Source organism: Muscardinus avellanarius (genome assembly GCF_963383645.1).
Source record: "Muscardinus avellanarius genome assembly, chromosome: 2".
In the NCBI taxonomy this organism is placed as follows: domain Eukaryota; kingdom Metazoa; phylum Chordata; class Mammalia; order Rodentia; family Gliridae; genus Muscardinus; species Muscardinus avellanarius.
Window position 1 is genome coordinate 78690062 of NC_137787.1, and position 19756 is coordinate 78709817.

Below are 19756 nucleotides of genomic sequence, written 5' to 3' on the forward strand. Positions count from 1 at the left end.
GGAGGGGGGACTACTGGTCATTCTTTAGAGGTCACAGAATCCCAGCTATTGTCCCCATGCCCTCCAAAACTTCTCTTCCCATCTAGTTTTTTAATCCTTAGTGACTTTTAGGTAGAAAAAATAATCCTCGAAGCATCATAAGTGTATCCCAATCCAATCACTTATGAAATAAACCCTATAATATTAGTCACCCAGAAATTGTGCATCTTGTATGCAAAAGACTTGTGCATTTTGTATGCATAATGGTGTTTTAAGAAACAAATAATACTGGGCGTGGTAGCACACACTTATAATCTCAGCATTTGGGAGGCTGAGACAGGAGGATCGTGATTAGAGGACAGTCTCAGCTACTACTCAATGAGGCACTTTTCAACTCATTAAGACCCTGTTTCAAAATAAAGAATAAAAAATAGGGCCAGGAGTGTAGCTTGGAGGTAGAATGACCCTGGGTTCCATCTCCAGTACCGCAAAAATTAAAAAAAAGAAACAAATAATTCATTATTTCTCAAAAATCCCAGCTATGGCAAATTCAGTTTATGACTTTCATGAGTATTATTTCTTCCAATGATTTATAAAAGTCTACCTAGCAACTTTACTATTTTTATAAAGTGGTAGTTCTGCTATATATTTTAAAATCTGGTTTGTTATCTTGTTTACACCAAAAAATTAATTCTTCATAATTAACCTTAAAAATGTAACTTAAACAGCTGTGAGTTAAAACAACCCCAAAAGCCCCAAATTACAGTTTGGTTGACTTCTTCTCCTTGTTTTAGTCATCTCTCCAGAAATATCATTCAAGGTATATCCTCTTCTCTGAGTTTAGTAACTAAAATATTATATTTATGTATTTATGTATTTATGTGTGTATGTATGCATGTATTATGTATTATGTATTATGTATTTATTTATTTATTTATTTTTGTACTGGGATTGAACCAAAGGGCATTCTACCTCCATGCTACACCCCCAGCCTTGTTTTTTTAATTTTTATTTTGAAATAGGGCCGTTCTAGACCAGGTTGATGAGAGTCTCACTACTTGTTGAGGCTCAAACAGCACCTCAAACCTACAATCCTCCTATCTCAGTCACCCAAGTACTAGGATTAAAGGCATGTGTCACCACAACAAGCTTAACTAAATGTCGTGCGCAGTGACGACTCTTACATTATCTTCCTCAAGCAGTTTTATTACCCCAGGTTCTTGTACAGTTACCATTCCTCTTTAATGCTCTCTCAACGCCCTCTCAGGTAAAAACAACATCAGTCTTCTATCTCCTCCCTCATCACTCCACCAACCCTCCTCTGTGGCACTCTACGTCTCTGCTGCAGCACACACCGGTCACAGTGGTGGCTTTGTGAACATGTCCGTCCCAGCTCGGAGCCCGGAGCAGTCCGCCAAGGAACTGCACTTCCTGTCCACCAACCCTCCTCTCCTTCTCCTCCCTTAGCTCTCGCCCGCTAGGGCATGCGCGCTTTTTTAACCTTCTCCTGGGCGGGCAGGTGGTAGCACGAGGCGTTGCGTCGCTAATTATCCGTAAGGCGCCTGATAGGGCTCACTGCGCAGGCTCAGGGCACCGCCAGCCTCGTGAGCCTCGTGACTTGGCTGCAAGCCCAGGCGCCATCTTGAGTCCACGCTGGCAACAAGCCTGGGTGCCACCTCGGTCCTGCCGAGTGGGCCCCAACATATCTCCCTTTTTGTTTTATTAAAATAAGGCTCGGGATCGTGCCTGTCTTAGGTTGCCGACCCTCAAGGACCATTCTTACCCGTCATTGGGAGAACAATAGCATGATTGTTTCCCTGTCTTAGGTTGAAAGGTCCCGGGGACGATCTTACCCGTCACTGACTACCGATCCAGCATACTGAGCCATACATGGGGAGATAAGCCAGCTTCTAGGGCTGCCAGAGCTTGCACCAATATGCGCTGTTGTTGCAGTGTGCGTTGTCGAGTTCGCCTGATATATCCAACCATGAAACATGCTACCACCAGCAAGAATGCCCAGAACGCCATGCCACCCCAGTCTTTTAAAAAACCCAATGTTCCGTGTATTAAGTCCATTCATTGTTGTACTGCGGCGACTTCTACGCGGGTAGGATTAATTGCAGCGATGGATGCTCGTAGCTCAATCATGGTGTGTTCAAATTCACGGCTCCAAGTTCCTAGAAGCGTCTTGCTTAATTGACGAAACAAATTGCCTGCATGGGAGAAATTCTGATACTGCACATACGTTATACATATAGTCCAGATAATTGAGCTTGCTGAGCCATGCCAGCAGCCACATGTGAGGATAGAGCATTCATAGTGGCTGCAATAGCTGCCACGGCCACAGAGGCCACAATTACAGCAATAAGAGCAGAAATTCCAAAGTCTCCAAGGGTGCATAGAAGCATAGCAGAAAGTCAGAAAACAGGTATCAATAAAACAACCTAAACTATCATTAACCAAGGTAAAGGAAGAGGGAAAGTAGAAATAATTCCCCAAAGATCTTAAAGAAAACAACTCATCTCTACGGTACCGAGCAGCAGTTTACAACTCTTACGTTAGGAACTAATCTTCTGACCTATCCTTTACACATTAGGCGCCTTTTCCAACTAACCTCAGGTGTCTTCAATCTATGGTGGCGGATTAGGAGAGGGAGTCGAATCAGGACCAGCCCGATTCTCTAACTTGCTTACACTAAAAAATATCCTCCTTAATGGAGCCCCCTTTGATCGGGGAAAATACAGCGCTGTCCCTCGCTTTTCCGCGAGCCTCGCTTATCCGCGAGCCTTATTTACTCCTATCTTGTCGAATCAGGACCAGCCCGATTCTCTAACCTACCTACACTAAAAAATATCCTCCTTAATGGAGCCCCCTGATAAGTAAAATAAAAAATTAAATGCGAGTAAAATAAAAATAATGTGCGTACGGCGGAGTGTGAAAAACACGAGAGAGGTCCGGTACACGTGGCATGTAAAGTTTTAATGGCACGGCTCTCCCGGGGATCAGGGCGAGGCACCATGGGGCCCGCGCGCCTGTCCGAAGCTAGAGGACGCGGGCTCTCCTTTTAAAGGCATGCATCTCGCGAGATGGGGGTTTTACTCGTGGGAACGCCCAATTCTCGCGGGGGGTTTCAGCCCCTCCCTTGCCCTGCAGAGGTCATGTGACACAAAGTCACATGAGTGCAGGACCCAACTTAACATTCCGGCCTTTTGATGGTAGGGATAATGGATGACGATTGGACCCTCTAGCTTCTTCCTGCTGTCAAGGGGCGTCGTCAGGGGCCCCAGGCCGGGAGGAGTAGGGAGTTCAGTCCCCCAGAAGGGGGTGCAGGTGGGTGCATAGCTGCAGTGCGAATTGGAGGTTACCCTGGACAGCTTAGTGATGTGCGCTTGAGGAGGCTTGAACAGGCAAGGGCTATTAAAGAAAAAAAACAAATCATGAGATTGAGCAGGCGACCAAAAAGGAGACTGGTTTACTCAGTACCTGGAGAGCTACCCTGAGCTGGCAAAGAGGATGGAGGTTGAGGGATCCAGGAGCCATCAGTCTTCAGCCAGGCTGAGTAGGGCCAGCGGCGGGGCCTGGTCTGGAAAGGTGCTCCCCCTGTGTTGAGGCACCTGGGGCTCACCCTTTTCCAAGGGCACTGTTCCAGTGGCCCTCCTGGCCACACGCCGAGCAGTCTGATTGGTAGGCGTGGCTTTGCCCCACTTGAGGCAGGCTCCTGGAGGTAGTTGTTGTTGCAGTCCTCCACACCTAGGTGGCGCTCCAGGGGGCTGAGCCGCCACCGCCAGCCAAAGGGCAGCTACCAGGGATCTGCTTTTTGGCAAAGTCGGAGTGTATGCTCCATTTCCGCCTGTTTCTCTCTGGAATTAAAACTTAGATGCTATGTTAAGGTTCTGTCAGCTGTGACGGACCTATACTCACAAAGAACACGTCCCGAGACGGGTGTCCAGCAAGAATGGCAACGCGGACTCCTCACGGGCAGACAGAGAGTGTCGCCCCAGCCCCGGCCTGTCGTTTCCCGCAGCACCTAGGGCGCGCCCGAGCGGGCCACCCAGCAAAATTGCAGTCTGGCGCAGGCCAAGATGGTGACTGTGACATCACCAGGCAGTGACTATGCGCCATCACAAAATGGCAGCTGGCAGGAAAATAAATGGAAGCTGATGGGGGAGAGCATTTGGAGGGATACCAGACCGCTTATAAAAGTTCCTAACTATTCCTGGGCCACCGCAACCTATTTCCCAACTCGTATCAAGGCAGACAGGCTCTCAGGGCATCTGCTAGTATAAAGGTTCGACTCCCCATAATTGGTTCGCGGGCGGAAACGAAGAACAGGAAATGGGCGTCCCCGATTTCCCTGCTCAATCGTTCGGAAACAGAGGTTAAGAGATAGGGAAGAACGTCTTCATTCCTTCTCAAAACCGGAGGATGACCTGGTCATCCGCAGCGTGGTCCCAGTGGACCGGGGGACAATGGGTCACCAAGCGCTTGGATTTTTAGGTCCCAGTGGACCGGGAGACCCAAGTCCGGAACCCGCTAACCAAGGGAAGGAGGCAGTTTACCGGAGTGAAGTGTTGCCAGCCAGCGCTGGCTGCGACAGAAGCGCTGAGAAGCTGCTGGGGGCGTGGTGGAGCCAGGGCGCGCGGATGCCAGTGGCTGGTGTGGACGGCACTGGCGGCTGGCGCAGGTGGGATAAGTGGGGGTGCGCAGGCGGCATGGCTTGCCGGGCCCGCGGCGTGGAGACAAAATGGCTTCCAGGCACACGCCAGACATTGAGGCTGGGCCCCGAGGAGCACCGCCAGTGAGCCTGGCTCGGGGCGGGTGGGGCAAACCGGCCAGAGGTCCTGGCGGTGACCGGAGAACCAAGCTGGAACGGTGCTTTAGGAGGTACAAGCGGCAGGCAGAGGTCCTGGCCCGCGCAGGCAGTTGGCAGGCAGAGCAAGTGCCAAGCTGCCTGGCTCGGGCCAGAAAGATGGCCGCCGACTCCTAGGATTGGTTAGGAGTGGAAAGTGGGAGGGATTAAAGATTGTGAGGCCTCCAGTGAGGCCATGAGGTGGGAGGGGTTAAAGATGGCGAGGCCTCCAGTGAGGCCATGAGGTGGGAGGGGTTAAGGATGGCGAGGCCTCCAGTGAGGCCATGAGGTGGGAGGGGTTAAGGATGGCGAGGCCTCCAATGAGGCCATGAGGTGGGAGGGGTTAAGGATGGCGAGGCCTCCAGTGAGGCCATGAGGTGGGAGGGGTTAAGGATGGCGAGGGGTTAAAGATGGCGAGGCCTCCAGTGAGGCCATGAGATGGGAGGGGTTAAGGATGGCGAGGCCTCCAGTGAGGCCATGAGGTGGGAGGGGTTAAAGATGGTGGGGCCAAGATGGCGGTCCCCCAGTGATTCCACGTGTCCAAGATGGCGGGCCAAAGCTGGCGACCCCATCCCCCAGTAATTCCATGTGGCTGCTTACCGGAATGGCCAGGCCCAGGCAGCGGGGGTGGGCGGGCACAGGGTGAAGGGCGCCAGGGCGCGAGTCCGAGTGGAGGAACCAGCTGGAGCGCGGGCTGGGGGCTGTTTAGCAGAGTGGCGGCCGCCTAGATGGAGGAGGCAGGCGGCCCCGGCAGGCGGGTCTAAGCAATGTCAGGCGCGGAGAAAACATAGGTACACGGCGTGGCGCAGTCTGCAGGCGGCGCGGTCCCATTCCAGCGGCGGGCGGCGTGGGCAGGCGGGAACGGCGGTTTTAGGAGGTCCAAGCAGCAGGCAGAGGTCCTGGCCCGTGCAGGAGGTCAGCAAGTAGAACAGGTGCCAGCATCACCCAAGGAGCCTGGCTCCGGGCGGGTGGAACTAGCAGCCTGGCGGCCGGTGGAGCCTGCACGCCCCGGCGGTGGTGGCCGCGGAAGATGGCCGCCGGCGCTCCGGAAGAGAGCACATGGGCGGGAAAAGATGGCCACCGGCTCTCAGCAGAGCTTGGGGCCGAAAAGATGGCCGTGAGCTCTCAGCAGAGCTCGTGGCTGGAAAGATGGCCGCGAGCTCTCAGCAGAGCCCGGGGCGGGAAGAAGGCCGCCAGCTCTCCCGGAGAGCGCGGGGCCAGAAAGACGGCCTTGAGCTCTCAGCAGAGCGCGGGGCTGAAAAGACGGCCTTGAGCTCTCAGCAGAGCTCGGGGCTGGAAAGATGGCTTACGGTCCGGGCAGGCACGGGGCAGCAGCAGCGGCAGTGGTGGGAGCAACGCCTGCAAGCGGAGCGCTGGTGTGGGACCTCACAGTCAGCTGCTGGCGGGTCGGAGAGTCCGGGGCTCAAAAAGAGAGTAAAAATAAAACGAGAAAACAGAAAAAAAAAAAAGGAAAAAAAATGGGGAGGGACCCAAGAGTTCTCCCGGTTCGGCACCAAATGATAAGTAAAATAAAAAATTAAATGCGAGTAAAATAAAAATAATGTGCGTACGGCGGAGTGTGAAAAACACGAGAGAGGTCCGGTACACGTGGCATGTAAAGTTTTAATGGCACGGCTCTCCCGGGGATCAGGGCGAGGCACCATGGGGCCCGCGCGCCTGTCCGAAGCTAGAGGACGCGGGCTCTCCTTTTAAAGGCATGCATCTCGCGAGATGGGGGTTTTACTCGTGGGAACGCCCAATTCTCGCGGGGGGTTTCAGCCCCTCCCTTGCCCTGCAGAGGTCATGTGACACAAAGTCACATGAGTGCAGGACCCAACTTAACACCCCCTTTGATCGGGGAAAATACAGCGCTGTCCCTCGCTTTTCCGCGAGCCTCGCTTATCCGCGAGCCTTATTTACCTCCTTAATGGAGCCCCCTTTGATCGGGGAAAATAACCTCCTTAATGGAGCCCCCTTTGATCGGGGAAAACACTAAAAAATATCCTCCTTAATGGAGCCCCCTTTGATCGGGGAAAATAACCCTCCGTAAACGGAGCCTCCTCCTCCCTTTCCGGAGTCAAGGAGTACTTACCAGCCAGCTGCCCTGGACTGCCGAGGTTCTGATCAAAGCGAAGGTCCCCGTACGGGCCACCACTTGTCGTGCGCAGTGACGACTCTTACATTATCTTCCTCAAGCAGTTTTATTACCCCAGGTTCTTGTACAGTTACCATTCCTCTTTAATGCTCTCTCAACGCCCTCTCAGGTAAAAACAACATCAGTCTTCTATCTCCTCCCTCATCACTCCACCAACCCTCCTCTGTGGCACTCTACGTCTCTGCTGCAGCACACACCGGTCACAGTGGTGGCTTTGTGAACATGTCCGTCCCAGCTCGGAGCCCGGAGCAGTCCGCCAAGGAACTGCACTTCCTGTCCACCAACCCTCCTCTCCTTCTCCTCCCTTAGCTCTCGCCCGCTAGGGCATGCGCGCTTTTTTAACCTTCTCCTGGGCGGGCAGGTGGTAGCACGAGGCGTTGCGTCGCTAATTATCCGTAAGGCGCCTGATAGGGCTCACTGCGCAGGCTCAGGGCACCGCCAGCCTCGTGAGCCTCGTGACTTGGCTGCAAGCCCAGGCGCCATCTTGAGTCCACGCTGGCAACAAGCCTGGGTGCCACCTCGGTCCTGCCGAGTGGGCCCCAACAACTAAAGTCTTTTAAGTTCTGCTAACTTGGTGTCTCTTCTAAAACCATTTGCTCTCCTTGCTACCTTCTTTTCTGATACAATAAGCACAACCAAAGGAACAGCCAAAGAAGGCTAGTGGGTTTTATAAAGCACACAAAGCATAAAATTTTATATTAATGTCTCCAAATGTAATCCTTTTGCATCTATTACATTTCTGTTACACACACACACACACACACACACACACACACACACACACACACACCACCATTGTGTTTTTTTCAGAACATGTCTTTTTGACAACATGCAATTATTCACTGAGCATGGTGACACACATCTGTAATCCTAGGACTTGGAAGACAGAGACAGTAGGATAGCAGGGTCAAGGCCAGACTGCAATTTAGGGAGACCCTCTGCAACTTAGATACTGTTTTATAATAAAAAAGGGCTGAGGATATAGAACAGAGGTAGAACACCCCTGGGTTCTACCCCTAATAGCAAAAAGAAAAATAAATAAATTATAGATCACTCTGTTTGCCCCATTTATTTTTTAACCTGTAAAGTGTGTATTGGATGAGTTATTTCCATTATTGCTTTCTATTTAATCCTATTTGTCTGTCATACCTTTATCCTCTTTGTTTTTTTAATCTATACATACAATTTTATTTTAGACATTTCTCTTACATACCAGTCTTTGTTTCTGGATTAAAAAAAAAATCAACGGATTCATTTACAGTGTCAAATCCTATGTGCTTATGTGTGTGGCTTAGAGATATATAGCATCCTTGGGTTCAATACCTAGTACCTTCCGCCCCAAAAAATTTGGCATAAAATTCAAAACACATCGAATATCTACAATATAGTGTCTTCTCTAAGCTATCAGACATGACCTTTACTTATGCTGCATATGACTGTAACAATGCACCGAGAAGTAAGCTAACATAGTGCTTCTGTTAATTGCAGTGCCACTTCTACCCAAAAGGAATATTTCTGTGTTATAGCGGCAAAAGTCCACAACCCCCGGGATCACAGTCACGTTCTTATAAGGCTTTCTGCTTCAAACGGCTCACCTGAATCAGAATTTTGTAACCTGCATTTTCATATGAAGCATATTTTAGATTTTTATCAAAATAAAAATAAAGTTTTTGAATTAGAATCTTTAATTAATAAAGAATGGTGGTTTATAGAAATCTACATCTGTGACCTCGCACCAGGGTGCTTCATGAGCACTGGTCCATTTCCCCCAAACTCCTTGCCGTTTGCTTCTGTGCCTGAGCTGGAGCTCTGCTGAGAGGGAGATAACCCAATCCAATGTCAGCACAGTTTCCCTCTGAAAAGACCTGTCACTTTGTGTCAATTGTAGGAATTTGTGTCAATTTCGGAAGTCATTTCATATTTGCTTCGCATTACATCATTTTGCTCATGTCTCAAGAAAGTGAAGATGTACCTGAAAATTTATTGGACAAGACAGTTCCCTTCCCAAGTGCAGATAAGCCTGAAAGGCAAAGGTGAAAAGCAGTTGATGTTTTAGTAGCAACTAAAATATCTAACTAAAAAGACACAACGCTTTTTATGTTTAAATTTAACTTGGTATCATCACCATGGACATTAAAAAGAATAAAGTGAGCTGGAATTGGTTGACCCTCAAATTATTTATCTTTCAAGCCATTTTTGCAAATCTTTGATCTAAACTTTATATAGCTTTTAATATTTATTGTTTAAATGGTTGAGTTTTGTATTTACTATATCTCTGCTATCTTGCTCACAATAGACTACCACTTGGCATGCCTTCCTAATGGCACAGTAGCTCCCATCACATCACCCACCTCTGTCACTCTTCCTGGGAGAAGTGAGTCCGGGACATAGAACTGGTCTGTGTAAAGTGTCATCTCTATCATCTGAACAGACATCTTACTTGGCAATGTGATCTAACCGGCTGAGATAACATTCAGCTTATTTCCCAAAGTTGATTCTTTTCTGAAAATAGATACGTGCTCAAAGTTGAGAGACTCAAAAAAGTCTTGAAATTCTTCCCTAAAATTTAAGATTTTCTTAGTATCTCCATTTGTTTTGCGCCAAAGCAGAACCACTGGAAATTTAGCACACCATACTGAGTTGGGAAGATAAGAATTAATACTCAATATATGGAGAATATATGAAGGAATAGGTCTTTTACGACATTTCTTTTTATGAGCGAGAAGGGACCTAATAAATTACTTTATTAAATCTCTTCTCACAAGTGAAGATAAATGTCATCAAGGGCTTAAGGTCTCATGCGTTACATATAATGTACAGTTCTGTCTATCTTCTATATTTCTATATTTTGTCAAAATCATCCAATAGGCTTTACCTCATCATCAAATACCTTTTTTCTTTTAGACAAGAAAAATGAAATAATATATTGAGAAGAAAATGTCTGATTTCACTTAGGTTCTTGCTCAACGTGGTATATGTGCTTTTATGTTACTCTGCTGTTATAATTTTTCTTTTTGTAATTTGTCATCTCTAAGATGAGGATAACTATAGCAGTGACTTCTTACACTGAGTAGAAATTTACAGGTGTCATTAGATCCTTCCCTAACTTCTTTGTGTCTTTTCCATGTTTCAGTTTTGCACAGAGTATTGCTCATATACACCTATACCAATTCCTATAGTATTTAAGCAGTCTTCATCAAACACTCAGTAATATATGTTTGACACAAAAATACCATCCTATGCTTCTCTGTTGCCCTCATGCATACAACTCTCTAAAATCTAAATCCTGTAGGCTCTTCATTTTAATCACCATTCCTAGATTTTTTTTAATTTTCTAGTGCTTTGGCTGAATCTTCATAATCTTTTACTATTTTACCCAAATAAACAATGGCTTTCAAACTTTTCTCCTATCACCATGAAGAAATATTTTTATACTGTGACTTACTATAGATATACATAATTACAGCTGAATAAATTTTAGTGAAACAAAAATTTCAAAGGAATCTCTTAAAGTTTGTTGTACAGTAACACTTTCTATTCTGTTCAATTATTAAAGGCAAACTGATTTTATAATCTCACTCCTGAGCTGCTACCTGCAATTTGAAAAATATTGGCTATTTCCAAATATGACTCTGGATAATGAGTTTTCCAAACTGCCAACAAAATCTTGCTTGTCTTTCCTATCTAAATGTGTAACTTCTGGCCAGGTGTGGTGGCACACATCTGTAATATCAATACTTGGAAGACTAAGACAGAAGGATCACAGGTTCAAGGCCAGCCTTAGCAACTTAGCAAGAATCTCAGCAAACTAGAGAAACCCTGTTTCAAATAAAAAAGAAAAAGGGCTTAGGTGTAGCTCATAGGTAGAATGGCCCTGGATTCAATCCCTGGTACCAATGTGTGTGTGTGTGTGTGTGTGTGTGTGTGTGTGTGTGTGTGTGTGTGTGTATAAATACATATATATGTGTGTATATACATACATAAATATATATATGTACTATATAAATATACATTACTAATATATATATATTAAATCATTCATTGGCCTATTAGACATAAAAATCACCAAATATATAGAAAACTCAAACTTGCTATTATTCAGTTTGACCTAATTGACATTTATAGAACATATCACCTAACTATTGGAGAATATACATTATTATCAAGTATACATTGAATTTTTACTATATTTTGCAGCCCATATGCTGGGCTATAAACCATGTTTCAATTGATTTAGAATTGCTGAAATACAACAGTATTTCTATTTCACAAATAAATAAATAAAAATAGGACAATAGGAAGCAATAAAAATAGGACATAAAAATTCCAGATTGTTTGGAAATTTAAAAACACAATTTTAAGTGGCCACTGTTTTAAATGGTGAGTTATTAGAAAAAACAACTTTGAACTAAATGATAGTGAAAACACAATGTATCTGTTGATGGGTAATGCTTAAAGTAAAATTTATTATTTACATGCTTATATCAAAAATAGAAAAAAAAGTTCTGAAAGTTATTAGCCAGACTGCTTTTAGCTAAATAAAAAAAATAAATAAAAGCAAGTAAAGAGGAGGTGTTGGAAATCAATGATCAATTTCTATTTTTAAATTTATATGGCTCAGAACTTTCTGAGCTAGGTATCTGGTACTTAGGTTTTTGGGGTTTGAATATAATTGAATAACAAGCCTAAGAAAAATCTTCAGAAAGATTTGAAGATATCTCCCTCAGAGACATTAGCTTGCATTCTAAAGAATAACTCAATTTTAGGGACCCTAGTTTCCTATTTCCATAGAGATGTTTGTTTACAATCTGGGGTAAAAGTCTCTCACCTCTGGAGTATAGGAGAGAAATATGTGCCAATTGCCCTCTATGAGCTTCAAACATCATAATTTAGAATTTCTTACCGGTGCAAAATATGTTAAGGTGATATCTACCTTCACAGTGTCAATCCATGGAAATTTTGGGCTGACAAAGCACAGATGATTTGTCAACAATTAAAAGTCTAGCTATGATCCAGAGCTCTTCCTATTCAAACTCTGTGTGTGCGTACATATATACATACTCAAAAGGAGGGTACCATGTTAGACCTTTCACTGTTTCAGACTAAAGAGTAGGAGACAAGAAAAATATGAATAGATATCAAGATATTTTTAAAGGGGTGAAAAATAGCAAAAACCAATATAATTAAAAGTTGATTCTTTAAAATTATTAATAAATTAGTGACCCTCTATATATCCTGATCAAGAAAAGATAATACACATAATAAATATATCAAGAGTGATATTGTTACAGAAATTAAATATGTACAAAATTTAAATTTAGTTAAATATGTATAAAATCTTATCTTCTAAGATAAATTAAAGAGGAAATATATTATGTTCATGAATTGGAAGATTCGATATTGTTAAAATGAAAATGATTTCCGAGATTAACCCGCAGATTAATAGAATTTAAATCATAATAGATTTTAACATAAATTATTAATAGAATTTAAATAAGTCCGAAAGTATTCATTCTAGAAGTTGTCAAGATGTTTCTAGTAATTATATGAATACGGAAAAACCCTCAGAATTGCCAATACACTTTTTTTTTAAAGAAGTTTATTAGAGCCGGGCGTGGTGGCGCACGCTTGTAATCCCCGCACTTGGGAGGCAGAGACAGGAGGATCGCGCAGGTTCAAAGCCAGCCGTGCTGGCGTAAGAGACCCTGTTTCAAAAATATAAAATAGGTCTGGGAGTGTAGCCCGGAGGAAGAAGGGCTTCCAGGAACCCCAGTACCACCAAAAAAAAAAAAAAAAAAAAAAAAGAAGTTTATTAGAAAGATAGAAATACAGAGGATAGGTACAGCTCCATACCAGACTGGCATGGAGGGGTGACTCGAATGAATACATCCTGCCAACACACTTTTTAAAAATAAAAGTAATGGGAATTATCACTCAATCTAATTTCAATGTATATTGCAAAACTATAGTAATTACCACATGTTTTAGAGCTATATAGTTCAGTGGAGAAGAAGAAAAAGGCAGAATTCATACGCACATATACACGCACACATGCAGTGAAATCATTTTTAAGAAAGATGTCAAGATACTCAATGGGAAAAGTATTTTTAGCAAACATTGCTGAAAAAAACTATATTTCAACTTTAAAAAATAAAAGTTTCTTCTTATCTCACACCATACATAAAAATTATTTTGAAATTGACCTAGATGTAAATGCTGAAACTACAACACTTTAAAAAAGAACATTAAAAAAAAAGCTTTCTGATTTGGCAGCAAACAAAGATTTCTTAGGAAGCCTAACATGGGAAAAAATTTTATTATGATTCATGAGAGTTAAAAACCTCAGATCGTCGAAATAAATCATATAAAAATGAAAAAGCCAGCTACATACTTGGAAATGTTATTTGTATCATATGATATGAAAAAAGATGTGGAACCTGCTATTTAAAAGAACTATGCCGGGCATGGTGGCGCACATGGTGGCACACGCTTGTAATCCCCTGGCTTGGGAGGTGGAGACAGGAGGATGGTGCAGTTTCGAAGTCAGACTCGCTGCTTTAAGAGACCCGGTTTCCAAATAAAAATATAAAAATAGATCTGGGAGTGTAGCCCGGAGGTAGAAGGGTTTCCAGGAACCCCAGTATCACCAAAAAAAAAAAAAAAAAAGAAAAAGAAAAAAAAAAAGAAAGAAAGAAGAAAGAACTCCTACAACTCAATAAGGAAAACAACCCTACAAAACTCTGTGAAACATTTAAAGATAATTTTTTATAGAAAGTATCTTAATGGTTAATAAATGGCTTTAAAAAGTTGCTTAACATTATTAGTCATTAGGAAAATTAAAATTAAATTAAATTCAGCAAAATTACATTCTAAATAAAATGATGTGTGTGTGTGTGTGTGTGTGTGTGTGTGTGTGTGTGTGTGTGTTAATGGGAATTAAACCCAGGTATGTTCTGCCTCTGATATATACCCCAATCCCTATTTTATTTTATTTTGAAACAAGTTCTAATTTGCTGGGGCTGGCCTCAAAGCTGAGTTCCTCCTCTCTCAGCTTTCCAAGTACTAGGATTATAGGCATTCACCACTACACCTGGCTAAGAGGCTAAAATGGTTAAAAATTAAACCATTAACTATTTCAAGTGTTGGCACAAATATGGAGCAACTGGAACTCTCATTTAGTGCTGGTGAAAAATACAAAAAAGTACAATCACTTTGGAAGTCATTTTGGCAGTTTCTTTTAAAATTAAATTTAAATTTACCATGATGAAGTAGCTTGATTTCTAAGTATTTATTTCTAAGAGAAATGAAGCATATGTCTTCATAAAGGTTGGTAAAAAAAATATTCACAACAGCTTTATTCAGTAGAATCTAAACTTAGAGACAATCCAAGTGTCTATCCACAGTTTGCCAGTGAATAAACAAACTGCCTGATAGCCTTACAGGGAAATACTACTCATCAGTAAAATAGGACAAACTACTCGCACACAACATAGATGAATCGCAACTACATTATGCTGAGTGGAAGAGACCAGATACTGTGTGATTCCATGTATATGAAATACTAGAACAGAGAAATGAATCCATAGAACAGAAAGCAAAACAGAGGGCTCTGCGGCCAGGGATCAGCACTGGGCAGAAGTACCATGACTCTTTCCCAGGTAATGGCAATATTCTACATCATTATTGTATGAGTGCCTACATATAAGTTTATCATAATTCATCAGTCTTGAACATTGAAAATGAGTGCATTTATTGAATGCAAAATATATCTCATAAAGTTGGATTTGAAAGCACCTAATGATAGTATCTTTACATTTCAATCTCCCATTTCTATTAACATAACTTGAAAGCAGTAGACTTATGTTTTTACATTCTGAGTGACTAGTTCAGTACTTGGCAGATATATGTAAATAATAAGAATTACAAGCATCTAAATAAATAAATGAATGATAGTGAGATAACATAAGTTGTTTAAAAATGAATAATATAGCCAAAGGTAGTGGCACATACTTGTAATCCCAGTACTTGGAAGACTGAGACAGGAGGATTGCAGGTTCAAGACCAGCCTCAGCAACGTAGTGAGGCATTCAGCAATGTAATAAGATTCTATTTCAAAATAAAAAAATAAAATGGGACTGGGGATTGGAGCTCTGAAATAGAATGCCCCTAGATTCAATCCCCAGTACCACAAAAAATGAATAAAATTTTGGGAGCTATTATGGAATGATAAAATTTGTAGAGGCATTATGGAATGATCTCTCTTGAAATGTTCTTCTTCCAAGAACCTAGCATAACATGATTTCCAATAATCCACCATTAGTGATATATAATGTGAATATGAGACATTGCTTTCCCAAGATTCCTGTTTTAAGCAAGATATCTCTTCAGTAGATAAAATATGAAGTCATTATTGCCAACTAAAATCATCATGTCAGACCCATTAATATTTCCAGTAAGGAACTCTTAAAATGACAAAAGTTTTGATGTGAAAGAGAGAGAGAATGGGGATTCCTTAAATGATATTATTGTAGGAGAGTCCTGGCATGGGTAGCGAGTCACAGGTCATTTAAAGGCTGCAAAGGAATACTCTGCACTTACATAGCAATGTGTTGCAAAATTGCAGAGAAAAGAAATTATGTAAAGGGGAAAGAAGAAATTATGTAAAGGGGAAAGAAGAAATTATGTAAAGAGGAAATGCCTTTTGACTTTTTTTGTTTTTTTTCTTCTCTAGTGCAAACTATAGACTGAGTCAGTCTGCCTCTTGGAACATTCCAGGGGATAATTATTTGGGACAGTGGCCAATAAAAGAGCCATCTGTTTGGGAAACCAGCATGTGATGCTTCTCCAACTATTCACTTTTCTCTCCCCTCAAGCCCCTCTTCTAAGCTGACACATACTGTTGTGGCACCTCTACTCAGTTCAGCTAAACAGACAGTACATTTTTATACATGAACTTAATTGGTGCTTAGCAAGTAAAATAAGCCCTGAGTTTTGGAAAAAAAATTTCTTCCAGAATACCTATACCAAATAGAAATCTTGTGCATGGAACATAAAATTTACTTAAAACTTTGGATAAGATGACTGATAAAATATGAATCAAATCGTATTTTATATTCCTCCTCCCAGGAAACAGGAAGAACTGCATTCTCCAGGCGCCTGGTAGTGAGGCCTCCTGGCCTAGTTCTGGCAGTTGACAGTGGATCCCTCTTTGGGCAAGGAGAGTGGAGAGCCCTGTCACAATGCTTTTGTGACACTGCTCCAGGTGGTGAAAGCTCTGTTGGCTTGGGAACTGGTGACTCTATAGGATCCCAGAACCACAAAAAGAAAAGGGGAGGGGAAAGGGGAGGAAGGGGAGAGAGAGAGAGAAAAAAAGAGAGGGAGGGGGAGAGGGAAGGAGGAAAGGTGGGGGAGAAAGGAAAGAAAAAGGAAAGAGAAACTACCCTCTGCCCTGCTTCTTGACAGAGGAAAGTTAGAAATAACTTTTGTTGTACAAATTTACTGTGATTTGAATTAATTTAACCTATATATCTAGTCAATGTTTTATACAAAATTATAACTATGATTTCCTTTTTAAAAAATAAACCATTTTAGCAGGGCGTGGTGGTTCACACTTGTCATCCCCGCACTTAAGAGGCGGAGACAGGAGGACCGAGCAGGTTTGAAGCCAGCCACGCTGGCTTAAGAGACCCTGCTTCCAATTTTTTTTTTTTTTAAGTATAAAATAGGTCTGGGAGTGTAGCCCGGAGGCAGAAGGGTTTCCAGGAACCCCAGTACCACAAATAAATAAATAAATAAATAAATAAATAAATAAATAAATAAATAAATAAACCAACCAACCAACCAACCATTTTAGCCGGAGGTCATGTCGCACGCCTGTAATCCCGGCGCTTGAGAGGCTGAGACAGGATGATCGCACAGGTTCAAAGCCAGCCTCAGCTACTTAGTGAGGCTTTCAGTAACTTAGTGACACCCTGTTTCCAAATAAAATATAAAATATGTCTGAGAGTATATAGCCCGGAGATAGAAAGCCTCTGGGTTCCACCCCAGTACCAAAAAAAAAAAAAAAATTATAATCACAAACATAAAAAGAGAAAATAAAGCTTTATACTTAGGAGAGATAATAGGAATTTCTAAAATGGTCCTCCTATTGACTCATTTAAAATAGCATTTGTCTCATATTTTTTCCCAACTACTGGAGCTTTTATTTTTTTTTAATGTAGAACATATGGAAAATGGCATACATTCACACTGTGCTTGGTGTCCTCTCCCCCCACATGCTTCCCCTCCCCCTCCCAACAATGAGTGTCCAGGTTAACCATGCTATACTCATACTTTTGCACATATTCAGATGTAGCTCCTCCATTAATAAACCTCAGCCTTCTTGTTCTCCCATCCTTCCATTCTAGCTTTGCTGAGGTTTCCCCTCCATTATCTGGTGTCTCATATTTTTGAAGTGCAAAATTAGCATCAATGACAAATAGGATATATGCTAATAAAAATACAGTAAGTTTTGTTTCTCTTTCTCTATATATAAATATATACCTGTACACTTATAATTTCATTTAAAATGTAGAAAAAGATATACTTCAACTTTTTACCTTTCCAAATCTTTATTTTACTAAGGTATTTTACATCATAATTCTACATAAAAACTTATAAATATATAAGTATATATAAGAATATATATTCTAAATATAAAACTGAGACTTTCTAAGAAGTAGCTAATAAAAAGAACATATGGTTTTCTCAAAATATAATATTTTTATTCTGTAAATTGGTGAGTTTCTCCTGAAGAGGGCAAGAAAATAAATATTTTAGATTTTATGGGGAATATATATAGTATATAGCACATATACTATCTATCACATATTCCTTTGTGTTTTACATGTATGCAAACACTATAAAAATATAGAAACCAAGCAAGGCATTGTAGCACAAGCCTGTAATCTCAGTAGTTGGGAGGCTGAGATAGGAGGACTGCAGGTTAGATGTCAGCCTCAGAAACATAGTGAGACCTGTTTCAAAATAGGGCCAAGGGTATAGTTCAGAAATATAACACACATGGGTACAATTTCCAATAACACACACACACACACACACACACGCACACGCACACGCACACGCACATGCACACGCACACGCACACGCACACGCACACGCACATCATTCTTAAAACTCATACAAAAACAGACCATGGGCCAAATACATACCACAGGCTATACTTTGTTCTCTGTGAGTTTACTTCTTTAGGAAATTGATATATATCCTGCAAGTGCAAATATCTAGAGAAATTCAATTTTTAAACCAATTGAGGCATTCACCTCTTCCTTTAAATGATAACTTCAGCCAGACATGGTGGCACATACTTATAATCCCAGCATTCAGGAGGCTGAGATAGGAAGATCACAGTTCACGACTAGTCTCAGCTACTTAATGAGGCCCTCTGCAACTTAGTGAGACCCTGTTTCAAAATAAAGAATACAAAATAGGGCAGGGATGTAGCTCGGAGGTCAAATGCCTCTGGGTTCCATCCCCAGATCCGCAAGAAAAAAAAAGATAACCTCAAAAGAAAAGTGCTAAGGGTGTGTTCTTCGAAATATTAGTTGAGGATGGTGTGGGATCATTCACTTTATTAATTTTAAGTCTAAAGTAACCTTGCTTATGGATCACTTTACTGTAAACACTGGGCAATGTTTGTACATTTTATATCTCTGTGGGTAGCTTTGAGGTCTGTGTAGTAAATATAGAGGGTAAAATAAAAGCTTGTACATCCCTAGAAACTGAGGTTCTGGGGTTCCTCATTACCTCTCCAAATCACTATTTGCCATGGTGTCTCGTAACATGCCTTGTAATATCAAATCATCCTTGGCCTTGAATGAGTTCTGTAAGTTGTCTTTTTTTTCTTGATCATAAAGGAATTCAAGAGGTAAGAAAAATAGACAAAACTATTGATGTTAAGCAGAGACTGACTAATTTGCATAAAATAGGCAGTGTCCAAGATAATTTGGTTTTCAAGACAAAGCTAGAGTATAAGGGTAGGAACATAAATAAGTCATGGACTTCTTAACCAGGCACCTGTTATCATAATTCTGCCTTCTGATTAGATACTCTACTCCCAATTCAAGAGTCCAGGAGAGAAAATGATTTATCTAAACTGCACTTATCTATAGGGTAGGGGAAAATTCTTTGTCTGTAAAGAGAAGAAAACTGTAGGAACAACTATAAAAAGTAATAAAAGTAGATAAGCAAAAGAAAAGTTTTCCTAACAAAATTATAACAAGCTATTTTATTCTATTCAACTAAGCATATAATGAGTTCTAGTAATGACATGTAAGAAGCTACATACGATTATTTTTAACCCTAATTTCTTCTTGGAAAATCAGAAAGGGTTGATAATAGATGTCTCCGAAAAGTAAAAAATTGAATTAATCTGGGAAAGAGCAATTTTATCTACAGTCTACACTGGTACACTTAAAACTGTTCCTTGTTATGACACACTGGAACTTCATAGTTTCTAAGCCTTAGAACCATAAATGAGTATGGTCGGAGACCAGAAAAGAATGAATCAATTTCTACCCATTTCTTTCTCTTTTAGATGCCTTGGCCATTCCAAAATTTGAGCTCCCAAGGGGGTACTATGTGGTGCCTTAAACACTCTATTTGAAAATAAGTTCTTGTATTAAATCAACTGAAATATGAATATTAGTAGATATTTGACTATTCTCTTAATTACTTTTTACAAGTACGATGTTTACAATAGATATGTATCTGTT